Raw genomic sequence first — 26,773 nt, 5'->3', positions numbered from 1 at the left:
AAGCACAGAGATGAGTCCACTGTCCGAGGCCATAAGAAGATCATTTGTAACCTTCACTAATGCTGTTTCTGTACTATGATGAATTCTAAAACCTGACTGAAACTCTTCAAATAGACCATTCCTCTGCAGATGATCAGTTAGCTGTTTTACAACTACCCTTTCAAGAATTTTTGAGAGAAAAGGAAGGTTGGAGATTGGCCTATAATTAGCTAAGATAGCTGGGTCAAGTGATGGCTTTTTAAGTAATGGTTTAATTACTGCCACCTTAAAAGCCTGTGGTACACAGCCAACTAACAAAGATAGATTGATCATATTTAAGATCAAAGCATTAAATAATGGTAGGGCTTCCTTGAGCAGCCTGGTAGGAATGGGGTCTAATAAACATGTTGATGGTTTGGATGAAGTAACTAATGAAAATAACTCAGACAGAACAATCAGAGAGAAAGAGTCTAACCAAATACCGGCATCACTGAAAGCAGACAAAGATAATGATACGTCTTTGGGATGGTTATGAGTAATTTTTTCTCTAATAGTTAAAATTTTGTTAGCAAAGAAAGTCATGAAGTCATTACTAGTTAAAGTTAATGGAATACTCAGCTCAATAGAGCTCTGACTCTTTGTCAGCCTGGCTACAGTGCTGAAAAGAAACCTGGGGTTGTTCTTATTTTCTTCAATTAGTGATGAGTAGAAAGATGTCCTAGCTTTACGGAGGGCTTTTTTATAGAGCAACAGACTCTTTTTCCAGGCTAAGTGAAGATCTTCTAAATTAGTGAGACGCCATTTCCTCTCCAACTTACGGGTTATCTGCTTTAAGCTACGAGTTTGTGAGTTATACCACGGAGTCAGGCACTTCTGATTTAAAGCTCTCTTTTTCAGAGGAGCTACAGCATCCAAAGTTGTCTTCAATGAGGATGTAAAACTACTGACGAGATACTCTATCTCCCTTACAGAGTTTAGGTAGCTACTCTGCCCTGTGTTAGTATATGGCATTAGAGAACATAAAGAAGGAATCATATCCTTAAACCTAGTTACAGCGCTTTCTGAAAGACTTCTAGTGTAATGAAACTTATTCCCCACTGCTGCGTAGTCCATCAGAGTAAATGTAAATGTTATTAAGAAATGATCAGACAGAAGGGAGTTTTCAGGGAATACTGTTAAGTCTTCTATTTCCATACCATAAGTCAGAACAAGATCTAAGATATGATTAAAGTGGTGGGTGGACTCATTTACTTTTTGAGCAAAGCCAATAGAGTCTAATAATAGATTAAATGCAGTGTTGAGGCTGTCATTCTCAGCATCTGTGTGGATGTTAAAATCGCCCACTATAATTATCTTATCTGAGCTAAGCACTAAGTCAGACAAAAGGTCTGAAAATTCACAGAGAAACTCACAGTAACGACCAGGTGGACGATAGATAATAACAAATAAAACTGGTTTTTGGGACTTCCAATTTGGATGGACAAGACTAAGAGACAAGCTTTCAAATGAATTAAAGCTCTGTCTGGGTTTTTGATTCATTAATAAGCTGGAATGGAAGATTGCTGCTAATCCTCCGCCCCGGCCCGTGCTACGAGCATTCTGACAGTTAGTGTGACTCGGGGGTGTTGACTCATTTAAACTAACATATTCATCCTGCTGTAACCAGGTTTCTGTTAGGCAGAATAAATCAATATGTTGATCAATTATTATATCATTTACTAACAGGGACTTAGAAGAGAGAGACCTAATGTTTAATAGACCACATTTAACTGTTTTAGTCTGTGGTGCAGTTGAAGGTGCTATATTATTTTTTCTTTTTGAATTTTTATGCTTAAATAGATTTTTGCTGGTTATTGGTAGTCTGGGAGCAGGCACCGTCTCTACGGGGATGGGGTAATGAGGGGATGGCAGGGGGAGAGAAGCTGCAGAGAGGTGTGTAAGACTACAACTCTGCTTCCTGGTCCCAACCCTGGATAGTCACGGTTTGGAGGATTTAAGAAAATTGGCCAGATTTCTAGAAATGAGAGCTGCTCCATCCAAAGTGGGATGGATGCCGTCTCTCCTAACAAGACCAGGTTTTCCCCAGAAGCTTTGCCAATTATCTATCCATTGACCAAATTGACTAAGATTAAACCTTTATTTTCAAGCAAAGTTGGGCATGCTAACCATACATGTGTAAACTTGACAGGGACAAGTAAGACTTTGGGTAGCTTAAACCACACTGCCTGGTGTAAGGATGTGGTCCATAGTTATTCCACGTTCAAACCTGTCAGTAGGAGTGATGTATGGTGGTGGTGTGGTGATAGCAGAATCTTTGACAGACTGCCAAGAAATGTGTCAGGTTATTGTGCATTAATATCATTATTGTTACCAGTTAAAGCTATACCCATGACCCCTGAAGACGTTATGACATATGCAGCCTCTCTTATTCCTGAAGACTGGCAGAAAGGCATAGCCAGACATAGAGTAAAAAGAGATTGGAAAGGAGTGGGAGATCCAACATATATTGATGCGATAGGAGTCCCCAGAGGAGTGCCTGACGAGTATAAACTGGTTGATCAAATAGCAGCTGGATTCGAATCCTCCATCTGTTGGTGGTGTTCAATTAATAAGAACGTAGACAGAATAAACTACATCCACTACAATGTGCAGAAATTAGGAAATTGGACTGAGGAAGGATTTAAGGCTGTCCATTCACAGTTAGAAGCCACGTCCCTTATGGCCTTCCAGAACCGTATTGCTCTGGATATGTTGTTGGCAGAGAAAGGAGGTGTTTGTGCCATGTTCGGAGAACAATGCTGCACATTCATTCCCAACAACACAGCTGCAGATGGCAGCCTCACTCAAGCCATCGACGGTCTGAGGACGTTGAACAGGAAGATGAAAGAGCACAGTGGAGTAAACACCGAAGGCTGGGATTGGTGGCTGGAAGGGATGGGAAAATGGAGGTCTTTGATTTCTTCACTATTAGTGTCTATAGCAGTATTTGCTGCGATTCTAACATTGTGTGGATGTTGTTGTATTCCATGTCTTCGAGGCCTTGCAAATAGAATGATAACCACAGCAATAGGTCCAGGACCAGGAGGGGGACCAGCTTCATATCCACTCCTGGGGCAAAACTGTTGGGTATTTTCACCTCCAAACATTCTTAAAACCTTGATAAGACAAACAGAGTCAAGAAACACTAGTGAGACAGAAAGTCAAATTTATCTCGCACGGAGTGCAGTCAGGCTGTACACCAAGGCTACACTAAAGTCTGGCCTGCGCTCCCGCTCTTTTATTAGAGAAGCCCTCACCACATCATAAAACTTGTCCTAAGGGTGGGGGGGAACGACGCAAGACAAGTTTCTTCCCGTAACATAAACACATACGTCAATAAGTGCAGCTGTAAGGAAAAACAGTTTCTTTCTTTTAATCTTATCGTCGAAGGTCAGCACATCCCGTTCGTCTGTTGCAGTTATCAGCTGTTCTGCATCTGCCTGGAGTGTCCTGTTCTTCACACTAAGCATCAGATCACAACAGTCAAAACAACCTCCAGTTCTTTTACTCCCAGTTCAGCCTGACCCCATCATGCTTCACTTCCAGTCGTTAGCGGCTACGAAAACAAAGTTGTATAATAATAATAAGTACATCCAGCTCTTCATTCCCAGTTCAGATTGACCCCAGCATGCTAAAACAAGGTTGAATAACGAGTTCATTCTCAGGGTTACGTTATGGCAGGTGCAAAACAGCACAACACCGTTTTCATGAGAAAGAAGACAAAGGTACAAATGTTTAACAGTGATAACATATATACAAAATCTTTAACATTCCCCTCCTGTTTATCGCCTGTTAAACATATAGTAGGCATCACCCAGCTTAGCACTTCTTTTGAGATTTTCACTAAGGGGTTCATCATGGTATGTTCTATAGGCTTACACCCCAGAGGTGATGTCATCATTGTCATCATCATCGGTGTCCGGGTCATCATACTTCCATTGGTCTGGGTACAGGTCATGAGAGTCATTTTCCTCCTCGTTGTCGTCTTGCCCCAGGAGTGGATATGATGCTGGTCCCCCTCCTGGTCCTGGACTTATTGCTGTGGTTATCATTCTATTTACGAGGCCTCAGAGACATGGAATACAACAACATCCACACAATGTTAGAATCGCAGCAAATACTGCTATAGACACTAATAGTGAAGAAATCAAAGACCTCCATTTTCCCATCCCTTCCAGCCACCAGTCCCAGCCTTCGGTGTTTACTCCACTGTGCTCCTTCATCTTCCTGTTCAACGTCCTCAGCCCGTCGATGGCTTGAGTGAGACTGCCATCTGCAGCTGTGTTGTTGGGAATGAATGTGCAGCATTGTTCTCCGAACATGGCACAAACACCTCCTTTCTCTGCCAACAACATATCCAGAGCAATACGGTTCTGGAAGGCCATAAGGGACGTGGCTTCTAACTGTGAATGGACAGCCTTAAATCCTTCCTCAGTCCAATTTCCTAATTTCTGTACATTGTACTGGATGTAGTTTATTCTGTCCACGTTTTTATTAATTGAACACCACCAACAGATGGAAGATTCGAATCCAGCTGCTATTTGATCAACCAGTTTATATTCGTCAGGCACTCCTCTGGGGACTCCTATTGCATCAATATATGTTGGATTTCCCACTCCTTTCCAATCTCTTTTTACTCTATGTCTGGCTATGCCTTTCTGCCAATCTTCAGGAATAAGAGAGGCTGCATATGTCGTAACGTCTTCAGGGGTCATGGGTATAGCTTTAACTGGTAACAATAATGATATTAATGCACAATAACCTGACACATTTCGTGGCAGTCTGTCAAAGATTCTGTTATCACCACACCACCACCATACGTCACTCCTACCGACAGGTTTGAATGTGGGAGTACTATGGACCACATCCTTGCACCAGGCAGTGTGGTTTAAGCTACCCAAAGTCTTACTTGTCCCTGTCAAGTTTACACATGTATGGTTAGCATGACCAACTTTGCTTGAAAATAAAGGTTTAATCTTAGTCATTTTGGTCAATGGATAGATCTTGTCCCACTTAGAACAATTGTTGTTTGCTGCAATGTATGTCTGTGTCATTACAGTCAGCAGACAGTCTTTGGGTAATGCTGCCGGTATTACCTGTAATATAGGTCTGGGTCCCATACATACAACACAGTCCTTCTTTGCAGCTAGTCCTGCTTGCTCTGCCATTAAAAGCCAATTGTTATTTTGTCCACTAATTCCTGTAGTTACTAGGAACCAGTCATCTGCCTTCATGTCTTGTGTGCCCTGTACGGACATCCCCTTTGCTTGTATGGACACCCCCTTTGACGTACTTAATTCTGTCAATATTGGTTGCTGTACTCTATCTGTTTCACAGAGGAAAAAATGGAAATACGGATCTTTTCCTGGTTTGTATACCCAAAGGTGTTGTGAAAGTGTAGGTACACGGACCCACAACAGGGGGCGCAATGAACGGACAATGGAGAAAGGTGAATAACAAGTTTTACTGTTGTGAAACGAGCACAACGAATACAACAATTAACGATTTGGGGTCGAATCCGCTGGTGTCGTGTGGGCAGGCTCGAAGGTAGGAGACGTCCGTCTCAGTCGAACCGGAACCACCCAGATCTCCTCTGCCACCGAACCCTGGAAATACTGGAACCGCCAAGTCCCGAATTCCCAGGTGGCCACTGCCTCCGCTCGTCGGATCCGGTACTGCTGGCGGGAGAGAGCAACAACACACAGGTGTGGATGCGACAGCACCCAGTAACGGAGAGGGGAGAAGCCGCCTCCACCTCTTGTCAATATATAGCAGGAAGGTGAGTACTTATCCAAGCAATGTAGCTATCAGTAGTCAGCAGTCCTGAAAAGGTTTAACAAGTTTTAGCTGGTTATTCAGAATATGAATGCAGAGAACGTTACCTCAGTCTTAAGGCGATATCTCGGCACTGAGGTGGAGACGCCGTCCTGATGATATACCCCCGTGCTGAGTGGAGTCAGCTGTGTCCAGTAATGAGTGACAGCTTTCACCCTGACTGCTCTCGTAAGGCGGCGGCGCCCTCTGGTGCCTGGAGCCCGCACTCCAGGCAGGGCGCCCTCTGGTGGTGGTGGGCCAGCAGTACCTCCTCTTCAGCGGCCCACACAACAAAAGGAGGAACAACCAACAGTCTCCCTTTATATCAGGTGGGAATATAGTTCCTTTTTCTGTGGTATTCACCACTATAAACAGTTTATCATCTGTTTGATACATTTTGAGAATTTGACTCTGGTACTTAGCCCACTCGGTTTGTGCCCATCCTGGTGTCCATCTACTCCTTTCATCAGCTACCAACGTTTCCCATCTCTTATCTTGTTGATCATTGGTCATATACCATGAGAAACTATTTCTGTAATTAGTCCCTCTGTCACCATCCCATGTTCCATGGGTAAGAGCACTATAAGGTACAGAGATGACCACAGAAGCATTTCTAGGAATGCAGGCTTGTACACCAAATCGGTACGCATTGTTCCTATCACACCTATGTACTGTGGCATTTATTATCGGACTGGGGTCTTCGTTACTTCTTTTTTAAGCCCAATCCAAAAAAGAAAAGTAGCATAACAAGGACTGTCCATGGGGTCCAGAAACCCTCGTTCTTTTTGTTTTTTTCTTTCGCCATTTCTGCACACTACAGCACACCTATGTTCAGAACAGTGGCTTCTTAATGTCTTCTGCTAGCTTTCATGTCTAACCTGGATCTTAACACCAAGCTCACACACTATTACTAGTCTTATCCTACTGTTCTTACTGTTTGTCTGTGTCTGCAGAAATGACTTTCTTACAGTGAGTTAAATGAATCCATGTACTTCTTTCCCCAATTTTCAAGGCTGTAGGTGTTGTGAGTAGTACTTGATAGGGCCCTTCCCATTTAGGTGAATGCCAGTGTTTTCTCTTGATGCTTCTTATCAACACCCAGTCTCCAGGTACCACTTTAGGGTCCTCCTGTGGAGAAATGGGATCATCAGTGTTTGTAACTCTCCCTCGTTGTCCTTCTAACATTTTTCTCATGTAATCTGCCAAATTGGCTTCCTCAGGTACATCCCAAATTTGCCCATAATATGGCAATCGATATTTTCTGCCAAACAATGTTTCATACGGTGTCAACCCCATGGTACTAGTTATGTTTATATACATTTTTACCAAATCTACACAATGTGTCCATGGTCTGCCTGTTTCCTCCATTGTCTTTCTAAGTCTGTTTTTTACTGTTCCATTCATCCTTTCCACTAATCCGGCACTTTGTGGATGATAAGCACAATGATTTTTGAGATTAACCTGTAGCGCTTCTCCTACGTATTGCACTATTGTATTAACAAAATGCGCTTATCTGAATAGACTGTTTCTGGTATTCCAAATCGTGGAATGATGTCTTTGCATAATGCTTTAGCCACTGTAAGTGCATCTGCATGTTTTGTAGGGGAACAATTCTACCCATTTTGAGAAAGGCATCAATTATGACTAAACAAAATTCCTTCCCTTCATGTTTACTCAGCTGTATATAATCCATATGAATCACTTGAAAGGGATATTGTGGTGTTGGAAATTTGCCTCTTTGGGGTCTCAAATTGCCTTGTGAGTTGTGTTTTGCACATATCATGCATGCTCTACAATGCTGTTTTGCATATGCATCGAACCCATAAAGACAAAAAATAGATTGCAATTGCGATATCATACCCCCTGATGAGACATGCGTCACGCCATGGCTCATAATAGCTGCCCATTTAAACATATTTTTTGGCAATATGGGTTTCTTTTGTGGTCATAAGTACAAATCATTTGCGAATGTAGCTCCTTTGTGTAACCACATCTGCCTTTCTTTCTCAGGTGCTTGCCGTTGCATCTCAGCAAGCAGTATGTGACCTAAGTGCAAATCGGGAGTGGTTTCCTGTACAACAAAAATAGAAGAAGCTGCTGCTGCCTCTTTTGCTGCTCTGTCAGCAAAATCATTTCCTTTTGAAACACTGTCAGAGCCTCTGGTGTGAGCCGCACATTTGCATATAGCAATTTGTTTAGGCAATTTCACAGCTTTCAGTAGTGCAGTTAGGAGAGTGGCATGAGTCACTGGCTTTCCAGATGATGTCACCATTCCACGCTCTTCCCACAGTTTTGCAAACACATGCACTGTGCTGAAAGCGTACTGGCTGTCTGTATAAATTGTTACAGCCGTACCTTTAAACAGATAGCAAGCTGCAGTTAAAGCAACTAATTCAGCTGCTTGTGCTGAAAATGACGATGGCAATGAAGCAGAATCCAATACTTCTGAATTTGTGACAACAGCATATCCAGATTGTGTTTGTCCATAAGCATTTTTAGTGGAAGAACCATCCACATACACAATTGTACTGTTTGGGATGGGTGTGTCCTGGAGGTCTGGGCGTGCTTTCATACAGACAGTTGCTACATCAAGACAATTGTGCGGCTCACCATCCTCAGGTAAAGGTATCAATGTGGAGGGATTCAATGTTGTACAGCGCTCTACCGTAAGGTGTGGTTGTGATAATAGCAAGGACATGCACAAAATATGTCTTGCTGGGGACAAAAGGCTCATGTTTGTCTGCAACAGAAGTGCAGAAACTGCATGTGGAACTTTCAATGTCAGCTGATGGAATAGAACAACATTACTGCTACTTTGAACAGCCATAGAGGCTGCAATAACAGCTTGTACGCATGGTGGTAGAGCACTTGCCACTGCATCCAATTTAGATGAGTAGTAGGCAACTGGCCTTAATTTAGAGCCATACACTTGAACCAAAACACTAGTCATGAACTTATTCTTACAATCAACTGTTTGAATGAATGGTTTACTATAATCTGGTAGTGCCAAAACTGTGGATGACACTAATGTTTGTTTGACTTTTACAAAAGCTTCCTCAGCATCTTTGTTCCATTCCAACACGGTTGACATTGAAATATCATCTTTGTACATCAAATCAGAAAGTGGACTAGTCAACTCAGCATAGCAAGGAATCCATGCCCTGCAGTAATTAGTCAGTCCAAGAAATGACATCATCTGTTTTTTAGTTTGTGGTTTCGGAGCATGTAAAATCGCTTCCTTTCTGTCAGACAGGATCGTGCGCCCTGTGGCTGATAATTCATGTCCTAAATATTTCACTGTACCCCTACACAACTGAACTTTGTTTTTACTCACTTTGTGGCCGTTATCAAATAAAAAACATAATAATGCTACTGTGTCAGTTATGCAGTTTTCTCGTGTGTCAGAGGCAATCAAAATGTCATCAACATACACTAATAGTTGGCTATCTGCCGGTGGAACGAAATTGGCCAAACATGCTGACATGACTTGAGAATAAATAGTTGGACTCTCTGCGTAACCCTGCGGTAATCTGGTAAATGTATATCGTTGTCCTTTAAAGGTAAAAGCAAACCAGAATTGACTATCTGGGTGTACTGGCACAGAGAAAAATGCATTACTTATGTCAATTACTGAGAAACTATTAGAACTTGGTCTCAGCGAATTTAACAAGGTGTGTGGATCTGGAACACATGGTGCTCTTTTAATCACAGCAGCATTTACTGCCTGCAGATCTTGAATCATTCTCCACCCCACTGAGGGCGGAGCCTTTTTTACAGGAAATATGGGTGTGTTACATGGTGAATCTGGACATGGCACTATTACTCCTGCTGTTAATAAATCCTCTATTACTGGCCTGATTCCTTCAATTGCATCAGGTTTCAATGGATACTGTCTTACACACGGTCTGTATTCTGTTTTTGGTCTTATAACTACAGGTTGTGCATTTTTAATCAGTCCTACGTCTGAAGGACCTGTTGTCCACAATCCTGATGGTACTGAAGAAAGAAGATCATCTTCTTCAGGACTCAACTGAAACACTCAGGATTGTGAAGTGGACACATCAATATGTGTTCCGGCTGTCAGCACCAATGAGACATTAACTGGCACTTTATACAATTTAGTTGATGGACTAAACTCCGTTCGTGGTTCAACTCTGCTCCAATCAGTGGCTGACAAGGCTGTCATGACTGTCAGACCCAAATCTTGCCATTCTGTCAAATATGGTTTACAAAGTGACACATGTAATGGCATACCTGTGAATCTCAATTTTAAAACATCTTCAGTGGCACCTGTTACTGTTATGACAGCTGTTGAGTTGCCATCATGAATCAAATCGGTCATTGTCAGCTTCACAGGTGAAATGTTTTTCAATTTGTTTTCATAGTCACCATCCGGACCTGGAGGATCTTTATGCCACATTGTGACATGCAGGTCAGGTGGTGACATCTTTTGTTCAGGATGTTTCAGTAGGGCTGTTGCTTGCAAAACGACATCTTTACCCCATCCTGCAGCATCTTCTTCTGAAATGTCAAATGTATAGTAATAGTGGAATGTGGGGTCATCGCTTTCTTCTCTTACCATGTTAACGCCTCCTGTGCGCTCAACAACTAATTTCCCTTGTTCCACAATTATGGACAAGCCCAATGCAGTCAATCCGTCCCGTCCTAAGAGGTTAACTGGACATTGTGGCATGTTCAACACTGACATAGTACATGTCAGGCCAAATGGATCTGTCAACGTTATGGGTTTAGTGATAGGGACGTCTGATGTTTGTCCATTTGCAGAGCGAACCCTAAAGATTTCGTTGCTTAATTTATGGACAGGTATGTTGTCATTACATGTGGTTCTACATGCTCCTGTATCACAAAGGAATGTCACTGGTCGTCCATTTACCAACAAAGTCACTTCTGGTTTTGGTACCGGATTTCCCAGTAAGGCACACAGATCCATATCACAATCAGACTGCCTATCTGATGTGGAATCATGGATTATAGATTCTAGTCATTGTGGATACTGTGGCTGCGGAGGATTATTCCGTTGTGGACTTCCTCCTGCTGCTCCATCAGTAGGTGGATTCGGACAATTTCTATACATATGTCCCTCTCTCCCACAGTTCCAACAAATCATGGGACCACATGGTGGCCCTCCCTGTCTGTGCTGCTGCCGCGGCTGCCATGGTCCTTGACGTTGTGGCTGTCCACCTTGTCTGTTTTGCCATGGCTTTTGGGGGCGTTTGCACTGCTTCTGCTGCCTCAAGTTACCTTGTTGGTAATATATTTCATCCTCTCCTTGTGTTACGTACACTCCTTTGTCGCTGTTTCCTGTCTTTTTCTGCTTTAAGACTCCTTCTGCATGACAGCAGTGTGTATGTGTTTCTTCCAATGTGCCTGTAGGCAATCCAATCCAATGCTTCTGTATCCAAGCTTTTATATCCTTATTGGAATGTTGGATCAGAGCGTTTTTCAATTGTTGTTCATACACTGGTGTTCCTGGCATTATGCCACTATGGACCCTAAATACATTCTCAAATCTGCATCTAAACTCTGTCCATGGCTCTCCTTCTTTCTGTGTTGTCCTGGTAATTTCAGTATAATTTATCTTTGGTCCTAACACACCTTTTGCACGCGTAATCATGGCTTCCACTCTTGTTTTCAAGACTAGATCATCATGTGTCAGTGGTACGCCATGTTGGTCTGCAGGATTCCAGTCTCTGCGTATCTGACTCCATTTAGGGCCACATGCTTTCATCCACACCTGTTGGACTTCAGGTCCATTAAGGTGGTAAGAATTTCTAATGTTTTCTACATCCTGCATAAAGCCCTCGATATCGACATGTGGCGATGGTATCATGTCGACTGCTGCTTTGATATCATCAGCATTCCATGTTCGATATACGAGCATGGTTGATCGATGTCCTGCTGTTCCTGCACGAGGATTTGGTCATTGGGAGATGCCTATCATAGGATAGGCATCTCCCTGGTCACTGTGTTCCACCATGGGAGGGGCTGTAGGCACTTTCGCTTGACTGCGTGTTTGTGGTTTTTCTTGTTTTTCACTTTTTACCTTAGGTTTTACTGCCAAATCATACTGTGGTGGCGGTACATCGCCATCCTCTGGTAGAGGAGGATATAAAGGTGTTGTTGTCACCGACGATCCAGCCGGCGGTGGTTGTTGAGGCTGTTCTGGTTCTCTGTGCTGAATTATCACATCTTCATCTGCCTTACCTACAGCTTTCTTTTTCCTTGCTTTCTCTAATCGTCGCTTCTCTGCTCCCTTCCGTCTGTTCTCTGCTTCCTCCTCCCAGAATGCCACTAAATCGGCCCCTACTTTCTGCATCTTTTTCTCATCACCTTTATGTTCCTGTTCTAACTCCTTCTTTAGCTTCTGTATACTGACCAGGTTCAGTCGTCCGTCAAAGTCATGTTTATTTATCCAGGTCTCCAATTTCTTTGTTGCTTTTGGATTTTTTGCTTCCATAAATTTCCAGTCATCAGTTGATAAATTTTCCTTATTTTTAGACGTCTTACCCCCCATTTTTATTATCCCTTGTTAGAATTTGGACTTCAGACGGGGGCACACCTAGGGTGTTCTAAATCTGAAGTTTTCACTTTCCTTGGACGTGACAATTAATTTGCCGTCGTGTGGTTGATTCCTTTCACCTCCCCGTAGGAAGCGGAATCACTTGCCTTCGCTTCCACACACACGGTTGTCACTAATGTTGTCCAAAGTATTACACTTTCACACAGTTATTCTATTTACACTTACACAAAACACTATTTACACATAGAAACACTTTTAATAACCGTACGCGTATTCTTAGGCCAGGGGAGCTCGCCCTCCCGTGGAATTTAACTAATGTCCTGCATTAGGGGACTCCACCGTCCCTGCGAGATTTAACTGCCTTTTTACAGTGCACGTATTTCTACCCGGGATTTCCTTTACGTATTAAAACAGAGGAGTCCGTACCCTCCTTCGGAATTTAACTACGTGCGTCCCTCGCAACCGTAGAGGAGTCCGCCCTCCTCGCGGATTTTAACTGCTTTACATTAACAGACGATTCCACGCCATCGTTTACGGAGTTTAACTGTTTTATGTGATCTGATCACCACTCACTCAGTACTGTTACAAAGAAATTCTACTCACTGACTCGACCTCCTGTCTGTCTTCTTCGGGAAAATCTCGTCAACCAGACGATGCCAACGGTGGTCGACAATTGCAGACACGATCAATCGATCGGACCTTGGCCAAGGATTTACGTCTGGACTTGACGACCTCCGCCGGACACCTCCGGTGTTGTTGAGATCCCGGACAAGCCCCCAGTCAATGTTGGGTATTTTCGCCTCCAAACATTCTTAAAACCTTGATAAGACAAACAGAGTCAAGAAACACCAGTGAGACAGAAAGTCAAATTTATCTCGCGCGGAGTGCAGTCAGGCTGTACACCAAGGCTACACTAAAGTCTGGCCTGCGCTCCCGCTCTTTTATTAGAGAAGCCCTCACCACATCATAAAACTTGTCCTAAGGGTGGGGGGGAACGACGCAAGACAAGTTTCTTCCCGTAACATAAACACATACGTCAATAAGTGCAGCTGTAAGGAAAAACAGTTTCTTTCTTTTAATCTTATCGTCGAAGGTCAGCACATCCCGTTCGTCTGTTGCAGTTATCAGCTGTTCTGCATCTGCCTGGAGTGTCCTGTTCTTCACACTAAGCATCAGATCACAACAGTCAAAACAACCTCCAGTTCTTTTACTCCCAGTTCAGCCTGACCCCATCATGCTTCACTCCCAGTCGTTAGCGGCTACGAAAACAAAGTTGTATAATAATAATAAGTACATCCAGCTCTTCATTCCCAGTTCAGATTGACCCCAGCATGCTAAAACAAGGTTGAATAACGAGTTCATTCTCAGGGTTACGTTATGGCAGGTGCAAAACAGCACAACACCGTTTTCATGAGAAAGAAGACAAAGGTACAAATGTTTAACAGTGATAACATATATACAAAATCTTTAACAAAAACGACGACGAGGAGGAAGAGGGCTCTCATGACCTGTACCCAGACCAATGGAAGTATGATGACCCAGACACCGATGATGATGACAATGATGACATAACCTCTGGGGTGTAAGCCTGTAGAACATACCATGATGAACCTCTTAGTGAAAATCTCAAAAGAAGTGCTAAGCTAGGTGATGCCTACTATATGTTTAACAAGCGATAACAGGAGGGAAATGTTAAAGATTTTATATATATATATATTTTATCACTGTTAAACATTTGTTCCTTTGTCTTTGTTCTGATGAAATGTTATTGAGTTGTTTTGCACCTGTCTTAACGTAACCCTGAGAATGTACTTGTTATTATTACACTGATAGCACAACTTTGTTTCTGTAGCCACTAACGACTGGGAGTGAAGAGATGGAGGTTATTTTGACCTTATGCTGTACAAATGCTTACTGTTTTGAACAGGACACTCCAAGCTTTTGCAGAACAGATGATAAGTGCAAACAGAGGAGCCTGCGAGAATGGGATGTGCTGACCTTCAATTTTATGATTAAACAAAAGGAACCGTTTCTCCACACAGCTGCAACCATTGGCATACGTGCCATGAGATGTTTTGTATTACGGGAGGAAACCTGTCATGCGAACCCCCCCCCCCCCCCTTAGGACAAGTTTCACAATGTGGGTAGGTTTTCCTAATAAAAAGAGTGAGCATGCGCAGCAGTCCCCAGTGCTTTCAGTGGTACTACGTGTACGGACTGTCTGCACTCCTCGCGAGCTAAATTTGACTTTCTGTCTCACTGGTGTTTCTTGACTCTGTTTGTCTTGTTAAAGGTTTTAAGAATGTTTGGAGGAGAAAATACCCAACAGAGTGGTCCACCCCTCCCGTCGGAATCTCTTTGTCTGAGAACTTCCTGAGAGACTGACGCTTTGCTTGATCAAAATTTTTTCAAAAACTGTGAGGCACATCGAAGTCGACACCATTCGAGAAATTCAGCTGGTTTTCTGTGAAACTTTTAACGGCTGATGAGAGATTATGGACTTGCTGTCGCTTTAAGGACTTCCCACGGAGCGGGACGTCGCGACGCGCCCTGAGCCACCGCTGTCTGCCTGTTTCGAGCTGAAAGCTTCCAAAATTTAAGCCTCTGTTGACCCAGGACGTCGTGAGAGAACAGAGAACTTTCAGAAAAGGTCGGGATCAGCCGTTTATCCGGACATTCCACTGTTAAAGGAGATTTTGTAATGAAAGTGCGGACGGGTCCGCGTGTCGGGATGCAGCCGGCGCTGTGCGCCGCCACAGGAAAAACCCCTCTGTTGGAAGGCTTAAGGACAAGTTGGAACATGTCCAGCTTTCTCAGATACTCACTCAAGTGAAAGCCATCAAAAGCCGCCTGGTTTTTACAAATGGTTATCAACACGGAGGTGTTTTTCATGTGCCGCCGCACCGCGTCGGCTGCGTCTTTCGTTAATAAACTCTCCTTTAACAGTGGAAAAGTGAAAAGCCGGCTTGCAGCACAACAAGCCGTTTTCACCTGGCCAAATACTACCAGTCAGGCTGCAACCACAGCTTCTTATGGTGTCAGCCGTGTTCTGGCAAAAAGAAAGAAATCTTTCAAGGATGGTGAGATTGTGAAAGAAGCGTTCATGGAAGCTGCAGTTGTGCTCAGAAGGAGATCGTGTCTGCAGGATGCGCAGCTCTCAAGAAAGTCCGTTACATGACGATGCGAGTTCAAGGCGGAGGATATTGATCGGCAACTGAGGAATGATATTGAGGTATGTGTTTTTCTCTGCAATTCGATGAATCACTGATACTGTGTACGTGGCTCAGCTATGTGTTTTTATTAGAATGGTTTTTGACAGCATGAATGTAAAAGAAGAGCTGCTGACCATTTTTCCTTTGAAAGGGCACACGAGAGGCACAGATATGTTTCAGGTTTTCCGTGTTGGAAACCATTCGGAAGATTCAGATGGCTTTCGGTGGCTTTTCAGTTGAGTGAGTATCCGAGAAATTGTGTAACAGCAGGACATGTCCTGTGAGACTTCCAACACGGACGTGCTTTTTGTTGCGCGCCATTGCGGCTTCGTCCCAACACGCGAATGCCTCCGCACGTCTTTCATTACAAACTCTCCTGTAACAGTGGAATGTGCCGCAAAAGTGCTATGTCCAACTCTTCTGCAATTTCTCTGGTAGTCAGACGACGTCCCAGATCAACACAGCGTTCACTTTGGAAATGATCTGGTCGTTTCAGCCTGTTGATGGCCGCTCGGAGCGCGGCGCGCCCTCCGCTGCTGTGGGCCATCTTTAATCCGGTTGTAATGAATCAATCAATCAATCAATTTTTTTTATATAGCGCCAAATCACAACAAACAGTTGCCCCAAGGCGCTTTATATTGTAAGGCAAGGCCATACAATAATTATGTAAACCCCCAACGGTCAAAACAACCCCCTGTGAGCAAGCACTTGGCTACAGTGGGAAGGAAAAACTCCCTTTTAACAGGAAGAAACCTCCAGCAGAACCAGGCTCAGGGAGGGGCAGTCTTCTGCTGGGACTGGTTGGGGCTGAGGGAGAGAACCAGGAAAAAGACATGCTGTGGAGGGGAGCAGAGATCGATCACTAATGATTAAATGCAGAGTGGTGCATACAGAGCAAAAAAAGAAAGAAACAGTGCATCATGGGAACCCCCCAGCAGTCTACGTCTATAGCAGCATAACTAAGGGATGGTTCAGGGTCACCTGATCCAGCCCTAACTATAAGCTTTAGCAAAAAGGAAAGTTTTAGTAATGCTCCTTAATCTGTGTGACACCCAGAGTATCCTCACCGAAAGCCGTCTGAATCTTCAGAATGGTGTCCACCTGGCTGTCTCTCACAGTTTCTGGAAAAATTTGATTCAGCGCTGCTCCAATCACTCAGCCATTTCCCTGACAATGAAAATCCGACAAAGGGGCTGGACCAGTGCTCACTCAAAGCCTGCCCACAGGCGAATGACGCAACCGACAGGCGTGAAGAAACTCACGCATGTGCACAAAGGTTCAAGCTTGGCTGATGCAAGCGCACATGATTCAAATCCATATAGTTTTTTTAAAAAATAAAAAGGTCGGATAGTTTTCTAACAGGCCTCGTATATAATATATATATATATTGTTAAAGATTTTATATATATATATATATTTTTATCACTGTTAAACATTTGTACCTTTGTCTTTGTTCTGTTATTGTGCTGTTATGCACCTGTCTTAAAAGTAACCCTGAGAATGTACTTGTTATTCAACTTTGTTTTAGCATGCTGGGGTCAGTCTGAACTGGGAGTAAAGAACTGGAGGTTGTTTTGACCGTTGTGAATTTATGGCCTTGTATCTTAGTATAAAGAACAGGACACTCCAGGCAGATGCAGAACAGATGATAAGTGCAACAGACGAACGGGATGTGCTGACCTCCATTGATAAGATTAAAGAAACTGTTTTTCCACGCAGATGCACTTATTGACGTATGTGTTTATGTCACGGGAAGAAACTTGTCTTGCGTTGTCCCCCCCACCCTTAGGACAAGTTTTATGATGTGGTTAGGGCTTCTCCAATAAAAGAGCAGGAGCGCAGGCCAGACTTTAGTGTAGCTTTGGTGTACAGCCTGACTGCACTCCTCGCGAGATAAATTTGACTTTCTGTCTCACTGGTGGTTCTTGACTCTGTTTGTCTTGTTAAAGGTTTTAAGAATGTTTGGAGGAGAAAATACCCAACATTGACTGGGGGCTACGTCCGGGAGCTCAACAATACCGGAGGTGTCCAGCGGGGGTCGCCAAGTCCAGACGTAAATCCTTGGCCAAGGTCCGATCGATTGATCGTGTCTGCAATTGTCGACCGCCGGTGGCATCGTCTGGTTGACGAGATTTTCCCGAAGAAGACAGACAGGAAGTCGAGTCAGTGAGTAAAATTTCTTTGTAACAGTACTGAGTGAGTGGTGATCAGATCACATAAACAGTTAAATTCCGCAAGCGATGATACAGAATCGTCTGTTAATGAAACACAGTTAAACTCTGTAAGGAGGTCGGACTCCTCTACGATGGCGAGGAACGCACGTAGTTAAATTCCGAAGGAGGGTGCGGACTCCTCTGTTTATAGCGCACAGGTGGTGTTAACATGGTGAGAGAAGAAAGCGATGACCCCACATTCCACTATTACTATACATTTGACATTTCTGAAGAAGATGCTGCAGGATGGGGTAAAGATGTCGTTTTGCAAGCAACAGCCCTACTGAAACATCCTGAACAAAAGATGTCACCACCTGACCTGCATGTCACAATGTGGCATAAAGATCCTCCAGGTCCGGATGGTGACTATGAAAACAAATTGAAAGACATTTCACCTGTGAAGCTGACAATGACAGATTTGATTCATGATGGCAACTCAACAGCCGTCATAACAGTAACAGGTGCCACTGAAGATGTTTTAAAATTGAGATTCACAGGTATGCCATTACATGTGTCACTTTGTAAACCATATTTGACAGAATGGCAAGATTTGGGACTGACAGTCATGACAGCTTTGTCAGCCACTGATTGGAGCAGAGTTGGACCACGAACGGAGTTCAGTCCATCAACTAAATTGTATAAAGTGCCAGTTAATGTCTCATTAGTGCTGACAGCCGGAACACATATTGATGTGTCCACTTCACAATCCTGAGTGTTTCAGTTGAGTCCTGAAGAAGATGATCTTCTTTCTTCAGTACCATCAGGATTGTGGACAACAGGTCCTTCAGACGTAGGACTGATTAAAAATGCACAACCTGTAGTTATAAGACCAAAAACAGAATACAGACCATGTGTAAGACAGTATCCATTGAAACCTGATGCAATTGAAGGAATCAGGCCAGTAATAGAGGATTTGTTAACAGCAGGAGTAATAGTGCCATGCCCAGATTCACCATGTAACACACCCATATTTCCTGTAAAAAAGGCTCCGCCCTCAGTGGGGTGGAGAATGATTCAAGATCTGCAGGCAGTAAATGCTGCTGTGATTAAAAGAGCACCATGTGTTCCAGATCCACACACCTTGTTAAATTCGCTGAGACCAAATTCTAATAGTTTCTCAGTAATTGACATAAGTAATGCATTTTTACCAGATTACCGCAGGGTTACGCAGAGAGTCCAACTATTTATTCTCAAGTCATGTCAGCATGTTCAGCCAATTTCGTTCCACCGGCAGATAGCCAACTATTAGTGTATGTTGATGACATTTTGATTGCCTCTGACACACGAGAAAACTGCATAACTGACACAGTAGCATTATTATGTTTCTTATTTAATAATGGCCACAAAGTGAGTAGAAACAAAGTTCAGTTGTGTAGGGATAAAGTAAAATATTTAGGACATGAATTATCAGCCACAGGGCGCACGATCCTGTCTGACAGGAAGGAAGCAATTTTACACGCTCCAAAACCACAAACCAAAAAGCAGATGATGTCATTTCTTGGACTGACTAATTACTGCAGGGCATGGATTCCCTGCTATGCAGAATTGACTAGTCCACTTTCTGATTTGATGTACAAAGATGATATTTCAATGTCGACCGTGTTGGAATGGAACAAAGAAGCTGAGGAAGCTTTTGTAAAAGTAAAACAAACGTTAGTGTCATCTACAGTTTTGACACTACCAGATTATAGTAAACCATTTACTCAAACAGTGGATTGTAAAAATAATTTCATGACAAGTGTCTTAGTACAGTCACATGGTACAAAATTACGACCAGTGGCTTACTATTCTTCCAAATTGGATACAGTAGCAAGTGCATTGCCTCACTGCGTGCGAGCTGTAATTGCAGCCTCTATGGCTGTTCAAAGTAGCAGTAATGTTGTTCTATTCCATCAGCTGACATTGAAAGTTCCACATGCAGTTTCTGCACTCCTGTTGCAGACAAACATGAGCTTTTTGTCCCCAGCAAGACATCTTTCGTGCATGTCCTTGCTATTATCACAACCACACCTTACAGTAGAGCGCTGTACAACATTGAATCCATCCACATTGATACCTTACCTGAGGATGGTGAGCCGCACAATTGTCTTGATGTAGCAACAGTCTGTATGAAAGCACGCCCAGACCTCCAGGACACACCCATCCCAAACAGTACAATTGTGTATGTGGATGGTTCTTCCAATAAAAATGATTATGGACAAACACAATCTGGATATGCTGTTGTCACAAATTCAGAAGTATTGGATTCTGCTTCATTGCCATCGTCATTTTCAGCACAAGCAGCTGAATTAGTTGCTTTAACTGCAGCTTGCTATCTGTTTAAAGGTACGGCTGTAACAATTTATACAGACAGCCAGTATGCTTTCAGCACAGTGCATGTGTTTGCAAAACTGTGGGAAGAGCGTGGAATGGTGACATCATCTGGAAAGCCGGTGACTCATGCCACTCTCCTAACTGCACTACTGAAAGCTGTGAAATTGCCTAAACAAATTGCTATATGCAAATGTGCGGCTCACACCAAAGGCTCTGATATAGTTTCACAAGGAAATGATTTTGCTGACAGAGCTGCGAAGGCGGCAGCAGCAGCAGCTTCTTCTATTTTTGTTGTACAGGAAACCACTCCAGATTTGCACTTAGGTCACATACTGCTTGCTGAGATGCAACAGCAGGCACCTGAGAAAGAAAGGCAGATGTGGTTACACAAAGGAGGTACATTCGCAAATGATTTGTACTTATGACCACAAAAGAAACCCATATTGCCAAAAAATATGTTTAAATGGGCAGCTATCATGAGCCATGGCGTGACGCATGTCTCATCAGGGGGTATGATATCGCAATTGCAATCTATTTTTTGTCTTTATGGGTTCGATGCATATGCAAAACAGCATTGTAGAGCATGCATGACATGTGCAAAACACAACTCACAAGGCAAGTTGAGACCCCAAAGAGGCAAATTTCCAACACCACAATATCCCTTTCAAGTGATTCATATGGATTATATACAGCTGAGTAAACATGAAGGAAAAGAATTTTGTTTAGTCATAATTGATGCGTTCTCAAAATGGGTAGAATTATTCCCCACAAAACATGCAGATGCACTTACAGTGGCAAAAGCATTGTGCAAAGACATCATTCCACGATTTGGAATACCAGAAACAGTCTATTCAGATAATGGAGCGCATTTTGTTAATACAATAGTGCAATACGTAGGAGAAGCGCTACAGATTAATCTCAAAAATCATTGTGCTTATCATCCACAAAGTGCCGGATTAGTGGAAAGGATGAATGGGACAGTAAAAAACAGACTTAGGAAGACAATGGAGGAAACAGGCAGACCATGGACACATTGTGTAGATTTGGTAAAAATGTATATAAACATAACTAGTACCATGGGGTTGACACCGTATGAAACATTGTTTGGCAGAAAATACCGATTGCCATATTATGGGCAAATTTGGGATGTACCTGAGGAAGCCAATTTGGCAGATTACATGAGGAAGATGTTAGAAAGACAACGAGGGAGAGTTTCAAATACTGATGATCCCATTTCTCCACAGGATGACCCTAAAGTGGTACCTGGAGACTGGGTGTTGATAAGAAGCATCAAGAGAAAACACTGGCATTCGCCTAAGTGGGAAGGGCCCCATCAAGTACTACTCACAACACCCACAGCCTTGAAAATTGGGGAAAGAAGTACATGGATTCATTTAACTCACTGTAAGAAAGTCATTTCTGCAGACACAGACAAACAGTAAGAGCAGTAGGATAAGACTAGTAATAGTGTGTGAGCTTGGTGTTAAGATCCAGGTTAGACATGAAAGCTAGCAGAAGACATTAAGAAGCTACTGTTCTGAACATAGGTGTGCTGTAGTGTGCAGAAATGGTGAAAGAAAAAAACAAAAAGAACGAGGGTTCCTGGACCCCATGGACAGTCCTTGTTATGCTACTTTTCTTTTTCGGATTGGGCTTATTATTAAAAGCCATAAGCACGGGACATGATAATAAGGATCACATCCGCAGATTGCAGAGACCAAAAAGAAGTAACGAAGACCCCAGTCCGATAACAAATGCCACAGTACATAGGTGTGATAGGAACAATGCGTACCGATTTGGTGTACAAGCCTGCATTCTTAGAAATGCTTCTGTGGTCATCTCTGTACCATATAGTGCTCTTACCCATGGAACATGGGATGGTGACAGAGGGACTAATTACGGAAATAGTTTCTCATGGTATATGACCAATGATCAGCTAGATAAGAGATGGGAAACGTTGGTAGCCGATGAATGGAGTAGATGGACACCAGGATGGGCACAAACCGAGTGGGCTAAGTACCAGAGTCAAATTCTTAAAATGTATCAAACAGATAAGCTGTTTATAGTGGTGAATACCACAGAAAAAGGAACCATATTCCCACCTGATATAAAGGGAGACTGTTGGTTGTTCCTCCTTTGGGTATACAAATCAGGAAAAGATCCGTATTTCCATTTTTCCCTCTGTGAAACAGATAGAGTACAGCAACCAATATTGACAGAATTAAGTACGTCAAAGGGGGTGTCCATACAAGCAAAGGGGGTGTCCATACAAGCAAAGTTGGGCATGCTAACCATACATGTGTAAACTTGACAGGGACAAGTAAGACTTTGGGTAGCTTAAACCACACTGCCTGGTGTAAGGATGTGGTCCATAGTACTCCCACATTCAAACCTGTCAGTAGGAGTGACGTATGGTGGTGGTGTGGTGATAACAGACTCTTTGACAGACTGCCAAGAAATGTGTCAGGTTATTTTGCATTTATATCATTATTGTTACCAGTTAAAGCCATGCCCATGACACCTGAAGAAGTCATGACATATACAGCCTCTCTTATTCCTGAAGACTGGCAGAAAGGCATAGTCAGACATAGAGTAAAACGAGATTGGAAAGAAGTGGGAGATCCAACATATATTGATGCGATAGGAGTCCCCAGAGGAGTGCCTGACGAGTATAAACTGGCTGATCAGATAGCAGCTGGATTCGAATCCTCCATCTGTTGGTGGTGTTCAATTAATAAGAACGTAGACAGAATAAACTACATCCACTACAATGTGCAGAAATTAGGAAATTGGACTGAGGAAGGATTTAAGGCTGTCCATTCACAGTTAGAAGCCACGTCCCTTATGGCCTTCCAGAACCGTATTGCTCTGGATATGTTGTTGGCAGAGAAAGGAGGTGTTTGTGCCATGTTCGGAGAACAATGCTGCACATTCATTCCCAACAACACAGCTGCAGATGGCAGCCTCACTCAAGCCATCGACGGGCTGAGGACGTTGAACAGGAAGATGAAAGAGCACAGTGGAGTAAACACCGAAGGCTGGGATTGGTGGCTGGAAGGGATGGGAAAATGGAGGTCTTTGATTTCTTCACTATTAGTGTCTATAGCAGTATTTGCTGCGATTCAAACATTGTGTGGATGTTGTTGTATGGGGTGTAAGCCTGTAGAACATACCATGATGAACCTCTTAGTGAAAATCTCAAAAGAAGTGCTAAGCTAGGTGATGCCTACCATATGTTTAACAAGCGATAACAGGAGGGAAATGTTAAAGATTTTATATATATATATATATATATATATTTTTATCACTGTTAAACATTTGTACCTTTGTCTTTGTTCTGTTATTGTGCTGTTATGCACCTGTCTTAAAAGTAACCCTGAGAATGTACTTGTTATTCAACTTTGTTTTAGCATGCTGGGGTCAGTCTGAACTGGGAGTAAAGAACTGGAGGTTGTTTTGACCGTTGTGAATTTATGGCCTTGTATCTTAGTATAAAGAACAGGACACTCCAGGCAGATGCAGAACAGATGATAAGTGCAACAGACGAACGGGATGTGCTGACCTCCATTGATAAGATTAAAGAAACTGTTTTTCCACGCAGATGCACTTATTGATGTATGTGTTTATGTCACGGGAAGAAACTTGTCTTGCGTTGTCCCCCCCACCCTTAGGACAAGTTTTATGATGTGGTTAGGGCTTCTCCAATAAAAGAGCAGGAGCGCAGGCCAGACTTTAGTGTAGCTTTGGTGTACAGCCTGACTGCACTCCTCGCGAGATAAATTTGACTTTCTGTCTCACTGGTGGTTCTTGACTCTGTTTGTCTTGTTAAAGGTTTTAAGAATGTTTGGAGGAGAAAATACCCAACATATATATACGTGGTGTGTCCATAAAGTAACGGTCCTTTTTATTTTTTTTAAAAACTATATGGATTTCATTCATATGTTTTTACGTCAGACATCCTTGAACCCTCGTGCGCATGCGTGAGTTTTTCCACGCCTGTCGGTGACGTCATTCGCCTGTGAGCACGCCTTGTGGAAGGAGTGGTCCCGCCCCCTCTTCGGATTTTCATTGTCTGGAATTTTTTCAGAAGCTGTTAGAGACTGGCACCTGGAAACCATTCGAAAAATTTATCTGGCTTTTGGTGAAAATTTTATGGGCTTCACAGAGAATAAGGACTTTAACTACAGGTTTAAGGACCCCTTTAAGGACGGTCGGTGCAACGCGCTCCGAGCTGCGACGTCGCGGCACAAACCACTGGATCATTTCTAAGCTGATGGCTCTGTGGATACGAGACCGTCGTGTGCTCTTTCTCTGGTTATCACAAGAGCTGGACATCAGCCATTTTCCGGCAGATTTCACTTTTAACAAGAGATTTTGTCATGGAAAGCCGCGTGGAGGCTTCGCGCGTCACGACCGATTCGCTGATGAAGCGAGACAAAGGGACACCTCCGTTTCGGAGTGTTAGAGGACAAGTTTGGACATGTCTATCTCGGCTTTCAGTGCTTACCAGTTGAGTGAGTATAAGAGAACTTGTGGAGAGCTAGACTTTGGCTATTATATTGACTTTGCTACAGGCTGGAACTTGTAGCAAAGTCAATATATGTTTTATGTATTTCTACGTGAGGACAGCAAGCACACACACACACACGCATCATGGCATAGAGTTGTTATGTCATGTGCTCCAAAACACAGTCCGTGTTCTCCAGCTGGGACCTCCAGGTCCAGAGATTCCAACAGCAGCGTCTTGCGTGGATACACCCACTTCTTCGATAATCCCACAGAACAAAGTGTCACTCTCCTTTTCTGTGTTCTGTGATAAATTATTTATATAACTGTCCTGGCGGTGGTCTCTGTGTTTGTAATGTTACACGTCATGTGCACTGAGTCGTCATTTCCAGCTGTCAGTGTGTGGCAATCAGCAAAGAGGCGCCTTGCTGTTTTGTGTGTGCTCAGACATGGCTAGCTGGTGTTGCCGACCGAACAGTCCCCCTAAAAATCGGTCCCCCATGATGACGCAGTTCACAGATTATCACCTCGTTTCTACTTCAAACAGCCTTCAGCCATCATCTATCTCAGCAACAGATATCTGAAGCTTTTGTACAACAATCATTTCCACATAAATTCAGCATTGTTTCATCATAAGAGGCAGCGGAAGAGATCAGAGCGCTGCAGCTAAACGAACTGCTAGCTGATGCATTCGTTGTGCATCGGACATTTCAAAGCATCACGGAATTTCGCCTCATTTCTGTTTAAAACGGCCTTGTTTCTGCTTAAAACTGACTTTAGAATGATTTACGAGGTTTTACCTTTACCATCTAATGGTTAATAATCCCATTATTCCATTTGATTGCTTTGGGTGAAGAGACTCCGTCTCAGACGTGCTGCTGTGGTCCGAAATGATGCATGCACAGATGCAAAAGGCGGACTGATTTTTAGGGGCGGACCGTTCGGTCTGCTCAGTGGTGGACACCGTTCCGCTAATCCACTAATTATCGAAGCTAAAGTTTTCTCTATCAGATTAGCTTTTCAGATACTTTGAAAACCATCATCGGATCAATTATCTTCCGATAATTTTTAGACCGCTAACATATTTTTGGAGACGTGGTGAACAAAGCTTTATAGTTACAAACATTTATGAAATCTAAGATCAGTTGAGTACCTACCTGTTAAATGTTTTATAGTATATGTGCAGTTCTATCCTCTGCAAACAGAGGAGAGCTGGTTCCAAAAGAAACTGCTCTATCTTCTGCAGGCAAAGGAGAACTGGTCATAGAAAGGAAGAAAGAAAGAAAGAAAGAAAGAAAGAAAGAAAGAAAGAAAGAAAGAAAGAAAGAAAGAAAGAAAGAAAGAAAGAAAGAAAGAAAGAAAGAAAGAAAGAAAGAAAGAAAGAAAGAAAGAAAGAAAGAAAGAAAGAAAGAAAGAAAGAAAGAAAGAAAGAAAGAAAGAAAGAAAGAAAGAAAGAAAGAAAGAAAGAAAGAAAGAAAGAAAGAAAGAAAGAAAGAAAGAAAGAAAGAAAGAAAGAAAGAAAGAAAGAAAGAAAGAAAGAAAGAAAGAAAGAAAGAAAGAAAGAAAGAATGAAAGAAAGAAAGAAAGAAAGAAAGAAAGAAAGAAAGAAAGAAAGAAAGAAAGAAAGAAAGAAAGAAAGAAAGAAAGAAAGAAAGAAAGAAAGAAAGAAAGAAAGAAAGAAAGAAAGAAAGAAAGAAAGAAAGAAAGAAAGAAAGAAAGAAGAAAGAAAGAAAGAAAGAAAGAAAGAAAGAAAGAAAGAAAGAAAGAAAGAAAGAAAGAAAGAAAGAAAGAAAGAAAGAAAGAAAGAAAGAAAGAAAGAAAGAAAGAAAGAAAGAAAGAAAGAAAGAAAGAAAGAAAGAAAGAAAGAAAGAAAGAAAGAAAGAAAGAAAGAAAGAAAGAAAGAAAGAAAGAAAGAAAGAAAGAAAGAAAGAAAGAAAGAAAGAAAGAAAGAAAGAAAGAAAGAAAGAAAGAAAGAAAGAAAGAAAGAAAGAAAGAAAGAAAGAAAGAAAGAAAGAAAGAAAGAAAGAAAGAAAGAAAGAAAGAAAGAACTCATTTCTTTTGACCTCCTACTGATACTCTGGCAATATCACCCAAGTTATCCAGAGGCATACAGTTTTAACTTATGGTTAAAATTTAATTTAATAATTTAAAGTTAT

The sequence above is a fragment of the Thalassophryne amazonica genome, chromosome 20 (genome assembly GCF_902500255.1).
Source record: "Thalassophryne amazonica chromosome 20, fThaAma1.1, whole genome shotgun sequence".
NCBI lineage: Eukaryota > Metazoa > Chordata > Actinopteri > Batrachoidiformes > Batrachoididae > Thalassophryne > Thalassophryne amazonica.
This window is presented reverse-complemented; position numbering follows the sequence as displayed.